General features: G+C 41.4%; 1 long non-coding RNA gene across 1 annotated transcript in view; it reads right to left on the bottom strand.

The window, feature by feature from the left end:
• LOC101863012 overlaps positions 1-7,262 on the bottom strand; it is a 21,211-nt gene extending 13,949 nt beyond the window's left edge. The window contains exon 1 of the long non-coding RNA XR_220307.3: positions 7,143-7,262. This is a non-coding gene — a long non-coding RNA (uncharacterized LOC101863012). The remainder of the gene's footprint in view (positions 1-7,142) is intronic.
• Positions 7,263-7,592: the final 330 nt, after the last annotated feature.

Below are 7,592 nucleotides of genomic sequence, written 5' to 3'. Positions count from 1 at the left end.
TATCCAATCATAGACTTTTATTTGGAGTTTGTTTTCTTCGAAATCCATTTTTTATAGTCTTTATTTTTAAGACGTGCAGACCCACAAAGTTATTTCTGGTAAGTGGAAAGTAGCTGCTCTCTTTTCTCCTTTTAAAATTTTTGAATTCCTGCGTGTTGGATCTGTTTGGCTTTGGACCTAAGGGGGGGGTGAGGATAATAGGGGGGGCTTAACCCCCAAAATCAAAATTCGGCTCAAAATCATGGAATTTGAGTTATAGGCATTCTTAGCTTTCTCAGCCTCTCCTACAACTATTTCATGGCATAATAACCCCCCAAAACCGTATTTATTCCCATACCGGGCATGTTTGTAACCGCCATTTCCTCATAAAGTCAGTATTTTATTTTTCTTTATCGGCCGTTTTCTCAAAATGCGACTTTTCTCTATACCTTTTTGAATAACTCCACCATTTTTCACCCAACCTCATGAAATGAAGAGAAGAGGTAATACTAAATATTTGTCTGTTGAATTTTTGATATATGGAATTGATTTTTGTTGGTGGTGTCTGGAGTGTGGATTTTCACGGATTTTTCGCAAACTTGAATGCTACCCCAGGAAAAAATTCATTAAAAATTTACTAATTCAATTAGGAACAAAACAACAGACATATTTTTAGATCTAATGTTTGTGAACACGCATGCAAAAAAACAATCAATTTCCATAAGCGATAAGTGCGGTATTCATTACGTAAGACATGTCAATAAAATCCAATATGGCGGCGTATCCATGGAAACGAAACTTTTTTCTCAAATTTGATTGCAGATTTTAAGACTCCTTACTATCCTTGTTATATGTGTGAAATTTGGTAAAATTCGGTCCAATAATAAGCGAGATAGCCTCCAGGTGTAGACCCCCCCCCCCCTCCCCTTAAGGAATTTCCTACAATTCAGCTAACGAGTGTTTACAAAAATATTGATCTATTAAGACAAATTGATACAAGTTGTGTAAAAGCTGGAGGGTCTATGCTCCATAGTTTAGGAAATATTTGACTTGCTGTTCGTCCAATTTGTGACCGCACTATAGTAAAAATAATAATAATTAATATAGTGTAAAGCGCATAGAGCCTGCTGCTGAGCGGGGATATGCGCTAGACAAATGCTATCTATTATCTATTATTATTATAGTAAAAATAAAACAACAAAAAAGACCTTAACCACTTCACTGCCAGGCCAGAGAATAGACTTATGGAGCGGATCTAAGAATAAAAGCTCATGAGGCGGACAGGGGGGGGGGGGGGGTATAAGGATGACGGAGATACAAGGGGATAACAATGGGAGAGGGAGAGGGGGGAATGCTTAGGATTGGGGTTGTGTAAGGGTATGGGGGGATGAGGGGTTGGAGAAGGGTGTAAAAGGTTTATTGATCGAGGTAATGGGAATGTTGCCATTCCAACCCCCTGCACTTTCACAGACTCAAAAGGACAGCAAGCCACATAGAACCATCTACGACTGGTAATAAAATCATATATTATTATGTAACACAGAAATTTGTTCTACTTTTGGTCCAACGAAAGAGCCCGAGGCAGTCTCGAGCCGGCCTCATTTATCTTTATATCCACATATGTCATGTGAAACAATCTCGTTGTAGAAAGCCAGAATCACGATTGTATGTCGAGAGTATTTAATACCTAAATCTATGCACAATGCAGTTGCTTGAAGTCTTTGCTCTAATTTTTGCTCTTCTTATCTCGAGGTCAAAGTTTGTCGGATGTTTTCATTCTGACAGCTGTGGGGGGGTTTTGTGGGGGGGGTTTTGCGGTTGTTTTTTTGCATTGTGTTGTCTCTTTCCATGTTCTTGTTGATAATGTGATAGTGTTTTGCTGCCGCTTTATTATTTTTGTTGTTGATGTTGTTGATATTGTTGTCGTTATTGCTGTTGTTGTTGTTGCTGTTGTTGTTGTTGTTGTTTTTTATGTTGTTGTTGTTGTTGATGTGCGCTCATACACGTCATAATGTCAAAAGATGCGATAAAAACAAAAAGGGAAGACCAGAGAAAATTGAAGGCTATGACAAGAAGTGGCATGAATATACAATAGTATGTACGTCAAATTATATATTAAATATAACCATTAATATTAATGTAAACTTAATTAATAGTACTAGTAGTAGTACCAGTACCGCAGCAGCAGCAGCAGCAGCAGCAGCAGCAGCAGCAGCAGCAGCAGCAGTAGTAGTAGTAGTAGTAGTAGTAGTAGTAGTAGTAGTAGTAGTAGTAGTAGAAGAAGTTGTAGTAGTAGTGGCATATATTATCTACATAAGGAAGGGAATTTGAAAAACCTTAAATTCCAAACAGGTAGGAAACGTATGTCCGCTGGAAACGAGCTCAAAGGCAAGGTAGAAAAGTACAAGTTAACGCATCCGTTTTTCTTCCACCCCACTGTAAAGACCAATTCCATCTGCCTGTCCACATTGGACATAGATGGACAAATAACCATAAATATCACTGTAACTAAGGTAGAAATAGTTGTATAGTAACATAGTCATTCAAAATAGTGTGATAAGCACCCTACGTGGTAAAATTTAGGTCCCTGAAATGTGGCTCGTCGATGTTAAGACCACTGAGGATTTGGTGAGAACCCAAGTTCCAAATCCACATTGATTCCCTTTGATTTAGATTTTCTTTTTTAGGATTACGAACTATTTCAATGCCCTGAAGCTGCAGGCGGAGGCTCCATTGTGACCAGAAGTGTTGAAATGTTGGCCGACTGGTGTGCATGAGTTTTTCTGTACTGAATACCCTTGGTTATTGAACCTAGCTCTTAGTGTGGTGGCAGTTTGACCTACATATTGGGCTGAACAGACTTTACAAGAGACAAGGTAAATCACGTTTTTGGTTTCACAGGTTATGCTGTTAGAAAGTTTTCTTTTAAAGCGGGGGCCTTCTACAAAGTTGTTTTGCATCATCATCATCATCATCATCATCATCATCATCATCATCATCATCATCATCATCATCATCATCATCATCATCATCAATTCGAAATGGCAATTCAAATGGAGTTATTTGGACGAGTGGAGGTGTCTCTGAGTATGAAGACAATGGAGCGTCGCTCTTCTTCCAAGATTTCTTCGTAGAGTCCACCAGACCCATTAAGGAAACAAAAAAACTCATGATCATCATCATTATGATCACTTTATTTTGGTGTCGGCTACAGAGCTTCCCCATTGGTTATGGCTGTCTTCGTTGAGAGCAATCATCATCATCCAGTGCCAGAACTGCGACAGACACCGGCGATCATGATTTTCCGTTTATTCCTTTGCTCGGATGCTCTAAAAAAAAACTACGTTTCCCCGATCTTTCCCTGTTACCCGTTCGTTGAGAGCAATGCTTCCCATTAAAGCAACGAAGTGAACTGAGCAGACTTCCGAAATGAGATTGAAAACGAGATGGATACCTTGACAGAAACTGCCGATCTGAATCTGCGAGTCAATCGTTTCAGTGACATCTTACTTGAAGCAGCTTATGCGCATGTCAGAAAGGTGAAGCTGTCTTAGAAATCACACTCTTGGATAACCGCAATGTGTTATGGACTGATCAAGAAATGAAACCAGCTAAGAAAGAATATCTCCACACACAGGAAGGAATAATTACAAGCTTACGTAGATGTTACAGCAGCTGTTCAAGAAACAAAGATTAACCAATGGAAGGGGGTAGTTAATGGCGCCATAAATGATCTGGACGAAAGGAAAACTTGGGAGTTTCATCAAGTCTCTAAATGAATAACTAGAAACCAACTCTCCAAACACACGGATAACATCAGCAAAGAAATAAGCTGAACCTTTGGCCTAGCATTATGCACAAATCGGTAAGCTTCAATTTACCCAAGAGGAACGCAGAAGAAACAAACTCCTATTGTATGACGATGTGGAAAGCGAAGATGAATAACAATCGTACCCAGACTTAATCACGCAAGAGGTGAAGCTTGCTATAATACAAATGAAGAGAGGAAGTGCTCCAGGACCTGATGATATATTACCATCTTTCCTAAAAGAGCTTGGCCACTCGCATTGAAAGAATATTGCTCAGCATATTAATGTAATCTATCGTATTAACTTAGTAGCGTGTCCACAAGGCTGGCATATGTCACTCATCAATCCTCTCTTGAAATCTGGTTAGTCACCAAGTGACATGACATCCTTTCGATCCATTAATTTGATATCTTGTATCGTGAAAGTTGAAGAAGGAATGCATACTGAAAGAATTTACTACCTGTCAGAGAAGAATGAGTGGATTGCAGATATTCAGGCAGGCTTTTGACTAGGTCATGGCTGCACCGAACAGGTCATCAGAGAATCTGTCAAGGAATTGAGGATGACTTTCAACAAAGGACAACATTCCATTGTTAAGTCCTTTTCCTGCTGGACTACTTCAAGGCATATGATACGGTTTGGTGTAAAAGACTATTACTGTCAATGGCTGACAAGGGAGTTTCGTTGCGTGCAATCAGATGGACCCATGTTCTGAGAAGCAGACAAGCCCTTGTGTGCCTGAATGGAGAAACAAGCAGGTGCCAAGCACGGGCTTCCCCAATGAGCTGTACTATCGCCTCTGCTTTTTATGTTCTTTATAAACAACCTTGGTTAAATCTCCCCAAACCCTGACCCACAACAACTAACCTCCGCCAAGTTGATCTACTCCATTTCACTGATTACGGCACAATATTGGTCAGTCACGCAAAGAGAGAAAAGGCAAATGCCGCAAGACAGTTGATTGTGGACATGGTTGTGAAAAGGAGCAATGAATGGAATTGTATCTTGAATACAACCAAGATTGATGTGGGCTTTTTCTCAACATGGATAAAAGAGGCAACGTGGTAACCAGTAATTCAGATCGAGGGGGAAAAAATACCTATAAACCCCGCTGCACGTCTGCAGAAACATGCTTACCTTCAACAAAAATATTGAGGAGGTGTCCAAAAGTGCATCCTGAAAAAAATGAAGATGATCGGTGCTGTCAGCAGTTCGAAATGTGGTTGGGATAAGGAGTCGCTCAGGAAGGTATGTCAGATGTTTGTGAAAAGCGAGATGGATAATGCTGCCCCAGAGTGACAGCCTTGGCTGAATGAGACTAGTGTAAAGACCCTGGACAGGATACAAAACAAAGCCCTCCGCCTTGTTTCATGTCAGCTGAAAACAACACCAACAGAAGCACTGCACAATGAGACTAGAACTGAGCACTACACAACCTATCCAAAAAGAATATGCCTCAAGTCTGCAAGAGAGGGCTATCCTAGAAAGAAAGCCCTTGGTCAAGTAGTCACGCCCAAAAACAGCAGGAAAAGTAGGTTTCGGATGGGTACCAATCTAGCGGACACCCCCCCCCGAAGCAGTCAATTAGACAATTGATGGCCAATCGGGATTGACTGGCGAGAGCTTGTCCACGGGAGACCCATGGCGAAATCAAAATCCGGACAGAACCGAGAGTAGTGAAGAGCAAAGGTGATGATCATGTAAAGGTGCGTGAAGTTGCAGAGGAAGTAATCAAGGAAGTTGGTGCCGAAGAGACAATTTTCACTGATGGATCGGCTGTTGCAGGATATCGCAAAGATAGAGCAGCATCAGTAGAGATAATGAATGAGGAGCCACCACGAATAACAATCATAACAACTACAGGTGTATCCTCACATCATCTTATGACCAGGGATGCCAGTCAATGATGTCTGCCGTGCAATGGAATGTTGACGATTGCCAGAGCAGAACCAATGTGCTGATCTTGACTGACAGTTAGTCCCTCTGTAAGGGACTGCTAGGTAGCAGCTCAGGTATAAACGATTTGGACCGCACTTTCAGTGAAACCACAGCCACAGTAAAGGTCTAATGGATTCCAAGCTTTGGAATCGAAGGAATTGAGGCAGTACACCAAGATGCCAATGAAGCCAGAGAGACTGAAGGAGACAGACAAAAAAACGACACAAGAGGAGTCTTTCCAATAATCAAGAGGGGGATCAGAGACCCATCATGCACAGTTAAGTACCAGCACTTTGAAGATGTGTATTTTGGGTACTCCAGTAAGCAGGAACAATTAATCACAAGTGGCTGGGATCAGGTTGAGCTTGAAATGGTATCAGAACGTTGTGGGTGAAGAGCTCAAACCACGTTGCCGAATAGACAACCATGAAAACAAGAATGCCAAACATAAGTTTGATTGTCCAGGAACAATGGCAACTCGAATAAAACTATTTGGACGAGTGGAGGTGGCTCTGAAAATAATGACAATGGAACCGAAAAAAAACCCTCACTCTCGCTCGAAGATTTCTTCGTTGAGTCCACCAGGCTCATTAAGAAAACTTTTTTTTAAAAGTAATTTAAAAAATAAAAAGAATAATAGTCATCATCATCATCATCATCATCATCATCATCATCATCATCATCATCATCATCTGCAGCAGCAGCAGCAGCAGCAGCAGCAGCGATTTATTATATTGTCACTGCATCGATTTATTATATTGTCACTATTATTTTGACAGTAATTTATTAAAAATAACTTATTTCGATGACCCCACCCCTTTATTAAAAAAAGATAATTTGTAAAGGAACATTTTTTAATGGCTCGTGGTAATTTCTGAACATCTGTGGACTATTTCTAGAAAACTACAGAAGAGTATCTAAAACAGCTGAGCCTTTCGGAAAGTCTCAAAACGTTTTGGAGGTTATGTTATCTCCTTAGTATATTATGTTAAACGTGTGTGCGTCCTGGACTGCAGTTGCAATGTAATGTGGCAGAACATTTTGGCTTACTTAACTGTACTAGGTTACTGAATTAGAAATCAGAAAAGGAAAAACGAAGATCAAAATCATGTGTAATACTAATTTAGTTGCAGGCTTGTAGTAAAAAGACCCTGAGCAATCCTGTATGTCTAGAAACTTCATCAGGTTATGACAGACGACCCTAGAGCTGAACTGACCAGCGTCCGTAACGCTGTTGTTAGGCTGCTTGCCGTTATACTCTGAAGACGTGACTTCGATTTTTTGGATTTTTTAAAAATCGAACATCTTAGTCTGCTGGGGTGTTCCAAACGTTTAAAAGATTTTAACCATGGGAGTAGGAGTGTTACATCGATAACGACACAAATAAGGCAATTTTGGAGGCGGTTTCAAAACTACCTGTTAGGCCTGTCCCAGACTGGCTCTGTAGGGCTGACCTAGGTGGCCTGGCGCACGCCGTGTGCGTGTCAGCACAGCCGCACTGTGGGTTGGCGCCTGTGTTTCAGCGAGCGCGAGGCACACTCGCTGTGTGTCAGCACAGCCGCAGGGTGTGTTGACGTGTGTAGGTTTGCAACTGACGGGTTTGCCTTGCTATATTTAGGTACTGTGTAATCCAAGACCAATTATACCAAGACGGGACAACTCTTCTTTACGTCATGTGCCAAGTGCAGCCGCCCCCCCTCCCCCCCCCCCCCCCCCCACTGCCCTCACACACACACACACACACACATTTGCAGCTGCGCGCGGCGATAGTTTACATTGGTAATGCAAGGCTAGATCGAGATGCCTAGGCCTACGACAACAGTCGAAACTAGGTCAAGCTCTCGATTCGAAGTTTCAAAGTATGAT

Source organism: Aplysia californica, unplaced genomic scaffold (assembly GCF_000002075.1).
Source record: "Aplysia californica isolate F4 #8 unplaced genomic scaffold, AplCal3.0 scaffold00100, whole genome shotgun sequence".
NCBI lineage: Eukaryota > Metazoa > Mollusca > Gastropoda > Aplysiida > Aplysiidae > Aplysia > Aplysia californica.
This window is presented reverse-complemented; position numbering and strand designations above follow the sequence as displayed.